General features: G+C 39.7%; 1 long non-coding RNA gene across 1 annotated transcript; it reads left to right on the plus strand.

Moving 5' to 3' along the window:
- Window positions 1-3,339: 3,339 nt before the first annotated feature.
- On the plus strand, window positions 3,340-7,086 carry LOC118686275 (uncharacterized). The gene is made up of 2 exons (XR_004980139.2): window positions 3,340-3,531; window positions 5,986-7,086. It is a non-coding gene; the product is annotated as an uncharacterized LOC118686275 (long non-coding RNA).
- Window positions 7,087-12,509: the final 5,423 nt, after the last annotated feature.

The following is a 12,509-nucleotide window of genomic DNA, read 5'->3' on the forward strand; positions in this document are numbered from 1 at the left end:
GCTCTCAGCCTTTGAGGTAGAAGGGAATCATCTTAAGTGTGAAAATGTATCATCACAAGAATGGAGAGGATCAAAGGAAGGCCAGCTGGTGCTCGGACATCTTTTCATAACCTTTATTACAATGCTAGAATACACTAACCTCAATGGGAAGTCCATTCAGTTCATGTATTTCAAATAGATAATCTGTATTCTGGTGAAACAAAGAACGTGAAAAAAAACCCTTTCTAAAAGGGAGGTGGTCAGCACAAATTGCCTATGATTTAATCATTTTGGTTTTCTAAAATCAGCTTAGCTTTTTCAATGCAAATATATGAATGTTTAACATGCTTATTTTAGAAGTGATTGAAAATTTGTAAAATTTAGGTGCAGAGAGTTCTAGCTGATTTTACTGTGGTGTACTTCCACTTCAGAATAAATGCCCTCCTACATATTCACTTGCTATGTACAAAAAGTAAGACATAGTATTTCAGGAAGGAAAAAAATCCAACAGAACAATCATAAACATTAAATCATCCAGAAGGCATGCATATGTGGAGTTGTGAAAAGGCCGAGGTTAAGGCTGACTAGTTTTGACAAATACCCAAATTCTAAGTTTGGGCCTTCAGGGAACGTCATATTCCTGTAAACATCTATGAAATTAGCAATATCAAAGCAGAAAATCAATGAAGACTGCTCTTTGTTGGTCTGCTGCCACAGTAAAGTCCTGTGCCCAGGGGCTGAGGGCCTGTGCTAGCAGATCCATGCTAAATGGATGGGGAAAAGCAGTGGGACTGCAGGTACAGACCAGAGGTGGGAACTTCTGCCACGATATTTTCTAGATGGGGAATGCTGTGTTTCACTAGAATATCAAAGTATATCACTATAGTATACACAAAGTATATCGCTAGAATATCAAAGTTCAAATTCAGTTGTTAAATTATTTAGTCATTGCTTTTGGATTTGGATTTCAATCAATCAATCACTTTCTGGATTTGGTCTGTGGATGCAGATAGTGGAAATTATCCCTTCTACTTGTTGAGTAGGGACTTGATTCCAGCCAATTCTAATAAATTTTTTTACCAAAGATGGATACCAGTGTCCAAATTGCATTATTTATGAAGTTAGGACTTGCCAGGAAATGCAGCAGTCAGTCTCTTAATATTGCAAAATGCCAAATGGGCAAAAGGATATTACCTTTTCCTACCCAGAAAGTGATGGCAGTCATAGCATCAGCTGGATAACAACTGTAGCCTGTGGGGCAGATCTGAGGGGCACTGAAATTCCTGCAGCTCCGGGAAATGCAACTTCATTTCAATTCAAAAGTCATTAAAATAATTCCTAATTTCTAAAGCTCAGAAGAAATGATATTTAATTTATTTTTCTCCAAGTAATTTGCATGTCAAATCTCTCTCCCTCTCTCTCACATGCTCTCCCCCCCTCTCTCCTGTCAGTGATGTCTCTCTCAGCAGCTGTCTAGTCATGAATCACTCCCGTCATCTGAAGCATATTTTTAACACTTCTAGACGTGCTCTAAAAGCAAATGCTGTTAAGCAAACAATTTCCACTGTTTTTCCATACACTTCCTTCACTTGCCCAAACCTTTCATAATCATGACTTTAAAAGCTGGGTCACAGGGGAATCAGGTACTGGAAAATACAACCTTTTGTACTTGTGAGAGTATCATAATGTTACATCAAATTCTCATGTAATGCAGATATTGTCTGACTTGCAGAAGACCTGAAGCTTGAGAATTCAACTTCATTAAGATTCATATAAATGTTGCCTTTGGTTTCGCCCATTGTATTCTGCACCCTCTCAAGCTCAAACTTCACTTAGAGTTTAGGAATTGAGCAGACAAAAAGGAAATCACTGTCAAAGCTTAGTTCAGCTGCTGTTTCAGTAAAGTAGATTAGATTATGCCATGTTTGCTTCAGAGCAGCTACTTTACAGCCTGAAATGGAGAACATAATCATGGAGCTGATAAATCATTTTCCTTGTAATCCTGAGTTTCAGAGCTCCCAGAAAAATTACATTGACCAAAAAGGTTTTGATCTTAAAAGCTCCTCTGTTTTTCTCATCTATTCTTTGACAGAAGGATGCCCACTGGGGCCTTAGGGCACCAAGGATATTTGCTAAGTGCCTGGCAGGCCTTTGGAACCATCCAGTAATAAGTCAAAGAGGAAGAAAATCTTGTTCTTCTGCCACTGGCTAGTGAGTGACTCTTCTGGTAACTTTAATACTTGTCAGGAATACAAGTTTTTGAGCTCCAGCTCCAGATCCAAATTATTACATTGGCGCATGGGCAAAACACGAATCCTGACTATGCCCAGCTGGAAAGGACTTTCTTTTTCCAAGTAAAATGTGGCCTTTAAATACCCAGGACCAAGTTATGTTTACTTTTGCAAAGACTAGAAGCAGTAACCCTAAAGGATGCTTTTGTCTGAAGTCCTAATGAAAGTGTCGTACAAACTATGAGCCACATACTTCCACTTCATGTTTGCATCTGGAACTTTCTTGGTGCTTTGATGTCACATCCCTTTGTATTTTTAAGTGCTTAGAAGAACCCTTCTGTGACAAAACACTAAATAATACTTGAAGTGAACTATCTAAAGTAATTCTGATAGGGAGTGCTGTCATATGTGGACTGTGATATGGACGAGCACTGAGCACTCTGACTGTGCTGGGTATATCATTTCATCTTTCTGGCAAGCCTGGCTGTAGTGGAATCATCAAAACTTTAGCACGTTTGAAAGCTTTGTTTTAAACAAGGAAACTCTGTCAGCCACCACCAATCATATCACCACTATTCAGAAGCTTAATTATATGATTTGTGCTATTTGCTGTTCTCAAAAACCCTTCCTTTTGAAAAGAGGACTAAATAAAACCTACCTCTAAGGGGGTAGCCCTTGTCATTGCAAGAAAAGCTTAACACACTTTAAGCGCCTAGAAATCGGAAGACAAAAAGCATTTCAAAACATCTCCATGAGTGTTGCTGAGCTGATTTTATCCCGCGAATCCCCAGATCCCGCACACCTGATGCGCCGCTCCGGCCAGCGGCTGCAGAGCCTCTGCCCGCCGGGGGGCAGTGAAAGCCCGAGAGATAAACGGGCTGGGCTGGGCTGAGCTGAGCTAAACTAAACTGGGCTGGGCTGAGCTGAGCTAAACTGAGCTGGGCTGGGCTGGGCTGGGCTGGGCTGAGCTGAGCTAAACTGAGCTGGGCTGAGCTGAGCTGAGCTGAGCTGGGCTGGGCTAAACTGGGCTAAACTGGGCTGGGCTGAGCTGAGCTGGGCTGCGCTGCTCCGCTCCGCTCCGCCAGCCTCCCGCGCATCCGCGGCAATCGGGCTGCGGCGTTATCAGCAGTGATAAACCTCCTTCCTCTTTGTTAGGAAGCGATCATGTGCTTTGTTATCCGCATTTTTAATAGACTGCGAGGACATCATTTCTTGCCCTTGGGCGTTCCTGCCGAGCAGAGCTGGAGATTGCACTGCCGGCGACAGCAGAGCGCGGCTGTGCCTCGGTCTCCTGGATATTGTGATGTGTGACACAAGCACGGTCAGTTCTGGGGCGTGTGACACAAACACGGTCGGTTCTGGGGCGTGTGACACGAACACCGTCAGTTCTGGGATGGGTTTTATCTGAACACCGTTGGTTCTGGGGGGTTTTATTTAAAAGCCTTTAATTGTGGGGTGGGTTTGTCTCTGTGCTTTGCGCGCTCCCGCCCTACGCCTGAGCCCTTCCCAGCTGTTTCTCTCTCTGCAGGTTGCCACACAAGGTAAGCCAGCTCCCTGGCATTCCTGCAGAGGCCCGCTGGGAAACACTGACCCCCTGGCAGAGCTCTGGGGCTCTCTGGACCTCTTACATTTCCTGATGCTATGTTTTACACAAACTATTAACCATTTCCTTCACATGAAGTGAAAGTGCTCAGCACAACAACACAGCTCTATTTTGATCTTACTGGTAGCCACCCCTGCCATTCTTCGACTGCAGGATGCCCACCTGCCAACTTAGGAAGTCACTCCCCACTAAATCCCCCTATAGAAAAGTGTTTTGGCTTCTACTTCTGGCAAGGATATAAAAATATTGCCCAGCTGCATGTCTTCAGGCTGAAAGGGCACGGATCACAGAAGCCAGACAAAGCATAAACAGTGAGATGTCTGTGTTCAGAATAATTGCAGTATGAGTGGAAAATGCCAAACTGAAATTGTTCAGCAATGTCTTCTCCAAAACAAGAGGAGAATAGGTCAATAATAATAATAATAAATCTGAAAGTATTTCCTGTAAGAGTAAGCATAAAATCTCTTTTAAAATTTACAAAACCTAAACTCTAATAGTAAAGTGAAAAATATGGATTTTGTTCCCTACATGTAGTTTCCAAGGATGTCCTGATGTGGAGTTTCAATATTAGGCTTTGTGATTTTTGGCTGTACAGCTTGGAAATAGATACAGATCAACCACTATAATTAGTTTTAAATCTATTTACACATCTGGAAGCAAAACGGATATTTATAAGGTGTTGTGAGTCAAACAGAATGACTTTGTCAATGCAATAGTTTGACAGTCCAGCTACATTTCATTGCTGTAGCACTTGTGGTGGGTGCTGGCTGTAACTGGACTGCCCTGTTATTAGTACCTGTGCCACAGCAGATTGCCAAATTGATACAGGATGTGCCCCTCCCTCTTGCTCCAACAGGGCTTTGACTGCTGTAACATTTTCAGCTCTGATCAGTTGAATTTTTCCAAGGAAATCTTGAGTAAATGTCCCTGTTTTTATTTGTACATTATTACTCTTTGAAAGCACTGTGCTTTCACAGAGTAACAATTTTCAAAAGTTTTCAGAGTGCACAGCAGCTGATAACCATAAGTTATGAAAGCCACTGCTTGTTTATCATATTGTAAGTACCCAGCTCTACCAGAACTGTCAATTGCACTGTTAGTTGGCAGTTTTGTAATACAGATCTCTTCAAATACTCTTCCATAAAACCCTTCTAAAACAACTTGAAACAATTATTTTCAAGAAAACAATTACTTTCCAAATATTTTAAATATTTTGGAAATAGTATTTTTCTCATTAACTGGGTTCTCTTTAAGTAATCTAAATGAGTTATGTACATTGGATGTAAAGAATATTCAGGCTCTTTGTTAGACTTGTGAAAGCATTGAGGTGTCTCAAAAATACACCTTCCTATACCTACCTATAACCATGGAAATATGTAAAAATGTCTCTAAAAGTTGGCTTTGAGTTTCCAGCAGAGCTGGTCACTGGTTTTCTTTAGAGTTTGTGTATACAATGCATGTTGGGTTAGTTACACTACTGGATGAATGTAGGGTCCATATTTGTTGTCTATTTGTAGTCACCATTATTTAGTCACATTATTTATGCTTGACATACAGAAATGTAATTTTTCCCAAAAGAGAGGAAGAATAAGCTCAATGAGGATGAAATACCTCTACAGAAATGGAACTGCCATTGTGTGTTGTGTTCTGTGTGACACTCTTTTTTTTAATTAAAACTTTTTTTTTAGTTAAAACCTTTTTTAATTAAAACTTTTTTAACAACTAAACCATGTCCCAAACTCATATAGCTGTAGCCTTAGCAAAAATCAAGTGTTGAACAGGCTAAATTTTGCTGAAATTCCATGAGTTAATATGCTGATCCTCCAGAAAAATGTCTTAAGAAAGTCATTAAAAGCCTCTATGCATTAAGATCACAAGTTTTCACCAGAAGAAAATATTGGAGACTTAGACTTACTGAAGCTCAATGCGATCTAGTTTAAGAAAAAATGTCTATATGGGTTAAAAGTTCTTCCCTTGCAGTGGGAAGAAGGCACTCAGTCCTTGCTGCTGCTCCTTCTAGAATGCTCTCTGATATCCTGAGCTGCCCAGTAGGACTAGACTGGCAGAACAGACAGGATAGCTCTTGAATGGCTGATGTCCTCCTTAGGAGAGGTGATAGATTCTTCCTTGTCATTGCCAAATATTTCCTTACACTCCTTTTTGATTTTCTAGGAGTCGGCATTTACATATGATAACTGGAGAATGGTGAAAAGAAGACCAGACTACTGGAAAAAACCAAAATCATCCACCTGCTCCTCTCCATGCCCACTGAGCTGTTGCTTTATGATCCTATGACTATCTGCAGGTTCTTTTGCTGGTATGAGCCAGTTGGATTGAGTTCAGCCAAGCAAAATGCAGTTAGGCAGCTGGGAGTGTATTAAAATATACCATTTTGGACTTTTCCATAGGAATTATCACCTGGAGATTCTCACTAAACTACTATTATTAGCTAGCTTGGCCATCCCAACACTCTTGAAGAATTGTCCTTTTCTGTCTCTCAAGCCTGAGGCCTGATTTGCTTTTCTTTTGGAATTTATCTTTGTCTGAAATGGGAAATGGAACAGGGAATTGTTATTTCATCTTTGTCCAGTGCTTTGAAAATGTAAAATATTTTTTGGAAGCTGCTTGGTACAATTGCCCATATTCTCCTTGGGGAAACTAAAACAACATTTGCTCTCCACAGCCCTTAGTGGTGCATTCAAGGAGATCTCTCTTCCCTTGTGTCCGCAGAAGGCAACTAATGTCTTTACTGCCAGCTCTGATTGAAGTCACTGATTCAAGAACCCAATTTATGGGGAGTCTTGAATGTGTTTGGTGGATTTCTCCAGCTGATGTACTTTAACATTTAGTGGGAATTCTGTCTTTCTGGAACTATTCCTCATTTGTCATTCTTATTTTCTATTTTTCACAGTGTTTTCATTTCAACTAATTCTTTTTCAAATATGCACCATGTTCAGAGATTTGATTGATTTAAAATTCATGAGTACTGGATTTAGATTTCTTAGCATGTAGGGTGCTTAATGCCCTCAGCTGCAGTTTCCTAAAGTAACATAAGTAATTCAAGTACAAAATGTTGTGCATTTTACAGAATACAAATAGGGAGGTTTAAGTTCTTAGATCTCTTGCTGTGAAGTACCAGTAATCCTGTGGTAGTCAGCATCTGTGCTGTCTGGATGTAGTTGGTCTTGGGTTTAATTTTTTTCAGCCAGCAGGGAAAGAATTATTCCTGTGGCAACCAGATCCTGCAGGGTTAATACAATTTCTTTGAAGTTACTACTGAAATTGTTTGCTACATCCTTTTGTCGTTGTTTTTCAAAGTATCTCCTGTTGCATGGATTGTCAGTTTAAAGGAATGCAAAGTGGGTTACTCGGATAGGAAAAACTCTGCTGTTTTAAAGCTCTAATCTTACAGATGGGTGTGCAAATAAGCTGCACTGCACATCACAGATTTTCACTTTTACAGTTCTTAATAACAGGCAAGTGTAAAATCCTTTCCATTTAGAATATAAACCTAAGGATATTATATGTAAATAGCAGTACATTTTTAATCCAAGAGTACCCTTCTGATATTAGTTAATTAGCTTCACAGTTCTGCTTCATTCATTGAGTTACTTTATTTCACATAGGAATAGTTGAAAGGTGCACCAGGAGAGGTTCCAACTGGATATTAGGAGGCATTTCCCTGCCAAGAGTGTGGCCAAACACCAGAAGAGGCTTCCCAGGGAGATGGTTGATGCCCCAAGCTAGTCAGTGTTTAAGAGGCATTTGGACACTGCCCTTAATAACTTGCTTTAACTTTTGCTCAGCTCTGAATAGGTCAGCCAGTTAAACTGGAAGATCAGTTTAGGTCCATTCCAGCTGAAATACTCTATTCCATATTGTCCTATACCATTATTCCATTCCCATAATTACCTTGCTCTACCCACCCTGAAAAATATGAATATAATAGTAAGCACTGTACCTCGTTTGTTAGTAACATCACTGTTTGCAGATTTGTTTTTCAATGTACCATATTGAAAGCTTTCTAAAAAAAATACATCAGTGGACAGCTGCTGCATTCTGGGCACCTAATTCTAATAATTCATTACTTTCTAAAAGGAATAATTCATCCTTTCAGTAAAGGTGGCTGGCTCTTTCATGAGTTGCTTTGCAGACTCCCTCTTATTTTTCACTTGTTAGTAATCTGGAGTGAGCAGATGTTTTGTACATCCCCCTCTTTTGACATTTAGATATCTGTGTAAATAAGCATATTTAGGAATCCCCAAAACCTGCCATAGTCAGTAACAGAATTCCCTACAAATTTGGGCTCCTCTGTCATTTGGCTGTTTTGGACAACTTTTCCCATAATCCTACACCTCTTTCCATTCTTTCCAGCATTTCTTCTTATCATATCTTTAAATATCAAATGTCTTTTTAAAATGCTGACCTTAATTATCAAAAGTGATCTTTAATTTCCTATGCCTCAGCTTTTAAGTGCCCAAATAAAGAGTGAATCTTGATGAGCTGGCTTTTTTCCCTTGAAGCCTGTTAGATTCCCTGCTAAAGATTGAGATACCACAAAATCCCTTGGTGCTTTGAGCAATTTCAGTCAGTGAATATTGAAGTGAAAGTGAGATCCTAGAACTCCATCACAAGTACAAACTGAATGAAAGAGCACAGACACAAAAGATACAGAACTTTGAATTTACACATACATTAGAAAATGTCTGATTGCTTTTTTTTTTTTCCCCTCTGGCCAAGTTCTATTTGCAAGCTGAAATAAAGCAAGATCAATGCCACGTGCAAAAACTTAAATGACAGCTTTTGAAAAATTGTCCCATTAACCTGATGAGTTTCTAATTACAGTAAGATATAAGAGCTTTTTTCCTCATGCTATGTAGGATTTTTTCCTAACAGTTTTTTTTTAAAAGCTACCCTGCTGTTAAAATAATTTAACTGCAGTGTTTGAGTATAATTTGTCCTATATTTCTTTTGCTTTCTCTGAGGAGTTACATAACTTTTTCATTTCTAATGAGGTTTCCTAAATATAAATTGTGATGTTATATTATGCACCTCCTTTGGCTGCAAACCAATTAATTTGAAGTGGTTCAAGGCCAAAGAGAAGTTTAGGATCACATTTTAGCATTCCTGGTGAAAGGTTTGTTTATGCACCTTTTAAAAAAAAATAAATGGTTTAGTGGTTAAGTCCAGCTTCTGTTGGAATTGATCTTATCCTTTAAATTCATGTAATACTCTAAATTAAAAGGGGATTGTTTTGAACTACATGACCTTGTGTTACTTAGATGCCGTTTGAAATCCATTTGTATAATAGCCAAAATGTTATTTTGCCTCTCTAAATCAGGTAACTTTAGCCATTTAAATGACTGTTTAAATCATAAGCAGGATTAACCTGGGAAGAGATCAGTAAAAGATCAACCTCACTTTACCCCTAAAGCTGTGCTTCCTTGTGTTTAGGTATATCCCATCACTGCTGTCTCCCCAGATCCCTGTGCCAGACAGAGCTTTGCCTCCTCGTCACAGGACTGTCACTTCTGTGCCCCAGCTTAGCCAGGGGGTGGGGCTGATATTTGGGAATATCAGGAGGCCTGGAGAACAAAGCATCTGCCTGTACTGATTCTCCCCTCCCTTTCTCCCCAGACCCAGAGCTGTCATCTCCCTGCTGTATTTTGGCACCTTCTCCTCACCAGGAGATGAACCTGCAGGCCTACAGATGGTGTGAGGAGGCACAGGACATAATCTGCCTTGCAGCACAATTTATCCCTTCTGCTGCACCTGCAAGCTCAGAGCACTGATTCTCAGAGCAACCCTTCTGCCTTTTACTGCCCTGTATTTTATGTGGGTGTATCACTGATGGTTTTGTCACCATTTGAGAAACACTGCTCTTGAGAATCTGAGTGCTTAGAACTTGTTCTGTCTCAGCATTATTCCAATGTGTGGACTACATTCTTTCTGAAAAATCTTATTTAGATATGTATGAATTCAGTATGATTAGCCTAAGGATGCCAGACTTGGAAAAAGGTTCAGTGTTTTAAAGAATTTCACAGCTTTCCAGTGACCATTTCTCAGTTTTCCCCAAAGAAGAATTCAAACCCATCCTTTTCAGTAATTTTGGAAATAACAGATGTGCATTCTTCAGTAACAATACTTTCATTTTCATCTGACAGTTCTACGAATCTGACAGTAAGTGAAAACCACTATTTTTCATACTGCTATTTTCTGTCACAAAGGTATCACTTCTGTTCATGCACAGGTTCACTATTCATTTATCCATTACCCATTTCAGTATGAATGCCACAATTTTAGAGTTGTTCACACATAAGCCTCTCACATATAGAAATCCAAGCATAAAATCCTAAAGAAAAAGTTAAGTTTTAGGTTCCCTGCTCTCCAGTGTGGATTTGCTGGGCAGAGGGAGGGACTAAAGGGGCTGTATAACCTGAGCCCTGCCTGCTGAGGTGAACTCTTGGCTGCATCATGTGCTGGCAGCCATGCAGCTGCCTCTACCTGGCTGCATTTCCTGCACCTCCTTTGGTACATCACTTCATCCAAGTTTCCCTATTGCTGCCCAAGAGTTTAATATAATTTCTGAAGTCTATTAGCTTCCTAAAATAGATTGGTGGGAATGCTCTTCATCTTTGGTATTTGTAAGTAGCTCAGATACCAAAGGGACTGGATGCTTTAGGGGGAAAAAACTGCTGGGACACCTGACAAACAGCAATAGGTATTGCTGCTCTTCTTCATCAGAGTTTGTTCCCTTTCATGAATGCTTATGTTGCACAAGCAATTGCAGCATTTCACTGCATCAGCACTGTTCCTAATCCTGATTTGGAAACATCAACTGTTAGCTTGACAAAGCGTGACACATGGCACGTTGAAGTGTTTTCAGCTGCACTCACACAACAAATTGTGATGGCTCCAGAAGAGCCATTTCAATTGATTGTGTCAGTAAACTACAACCCACAAAAAAAAGACATGTGCCCAACCTGAATAAAGCATCATCAAATCACAAATAATAGATTGTCACAATTTCAGCCTCATTTTTAGAAAAAACTATTCTGTAGGAAAAAAAATCCTGTAATTTCTAGATGTTTTGCCCATGATGAATCAGAAGTCCAGCCCTATGGAATGTAGCAATTTACAACATTTCCTTAATTTCCATATGTAGACACTGTGTGACTTTATTCTTCATGTTTGAGCTTCAAAACGAGGGCTTGGTAAGTGGTGAAAATGTAGGCTGTCCCTGCAATTGCTCTTTCTCCAGCTTTTGTGAGACATGGGCCTATTCTTATTTGAAAAAGACTTCTGTATCTTTTCCTAACCAACTGCCAGCAAACACAAGCTCCACATTACTTCCTTTTTTCTATTTCCTCTGGTAGTTACTTCATTGGGAAGTGCTACACCTGCTTGATGGTGAAGTGCAAATTTTCAGCTTTCATAGTCAGGCTGATGGCACACAGGGGGAATTCTAAACTCACTGAGACCATTAAGGTTTCAGAGTAAGTAAATCAGGGTACAATCTGACCTAATGAGAGTACCCCCCAGGTCATCAATTCTGTGAGTGGGCTGCTTTTCCTGTTGCCCACATACCCACAAGGAGCTGCAATGTTTCCTCAGAGATAACTAACATGAGATAAGGATTGCTGGCCATGACACTTCAGTGGCTCAGCAAGGATGTGGCTTGTTTGTTAAACACCTGGAATCTGAGTTACTTTGTAGAAGATAGAGGACAGTTTCTTCCCCAAATTTAAAATTCCCTGAATAACCACAGCAATATGACCTACAACAGGAGCCCTGGAGAAAAGAGGTGTGCTAGTTTCGACAAATCAATTTATTTTCAAATAATGTTTATACTAATACACACCTTTTTGCCTTGTTAAGGCAGCAACTTCTGACTAGGAAGCTTTTATAACTAAGTTACTTCATTTTTTCTTCTAAAACCATCAGTAGCAAGCTAGAGTTGGCTATTTGATATCAGAAATTAAAGCCTTTTAATGGCTCATTTTACACAGCTGGCAAATACAGTTAGTCTTTATTAGTCACAGATATTTTTTGTGTGCATGCACATGCACAAAAAACACAGAGCTTTTCTTCTTTTACCTCATAGTAATGGGGTGACGTGCACTTAAATGAAAACGATGTAAGCCACTGAGTGCAAGCATGAGTGACAAGTGGAGTGTTCAGTTGCTTAACAAAAAGGTTTTTTTCTGAAAGACTAGAAAACTAGGTAAGACCAAAAGCAGATACCATTAAAGAAATGCACAGTGGCAAAGAGAATAACTCTCTGCAAACAGGCTATCCAAATTTCTCCTTTTCTCTGCAACAGACATTAAACAGAGTAACCTGTGCACATGCTCACATAACGAAAAAAAAATACCTCACCAGCCAACTGGGGAATTTAAATCCATTCATCTTAATCCAATACTGCCTCAGGCACACACTTAATACACAATTGCCCTAAGCTTTTGACAATCTTCAGCCAATAGGGCTCAAATATAAAATCACAAAAGCTAGAGATGAAAGAACCTAGTCAGTCAATTTGTTAAACCATTTGCTGTGTTATTTGGGCTCCCTGTAGTATACTGTCAAATACACTTCAGATCATCACTTGGACTTTTGATGTCATTTGGGTTCTGAATGACTTTGCTTCACAGACAAATGAATGGATTGCACTCATCCTTCTGTGGGTTATTAATCTG

The sequence above is a fragment of the Molothrus ater genome, chromosome 4 (assembly GCF_012460135.2).
Source record: "Molothrus ater isolate BHLD 08-10-18 breed brown headed cowbird chromosome 4, BPBGC_Mater_1.1, whole genome shotgun sequence".
NCBI lineage: Eukaryota > Metazoa > Chordata > Aves > Passeriformes > Icteridae > Molothrus > Molothrus ater.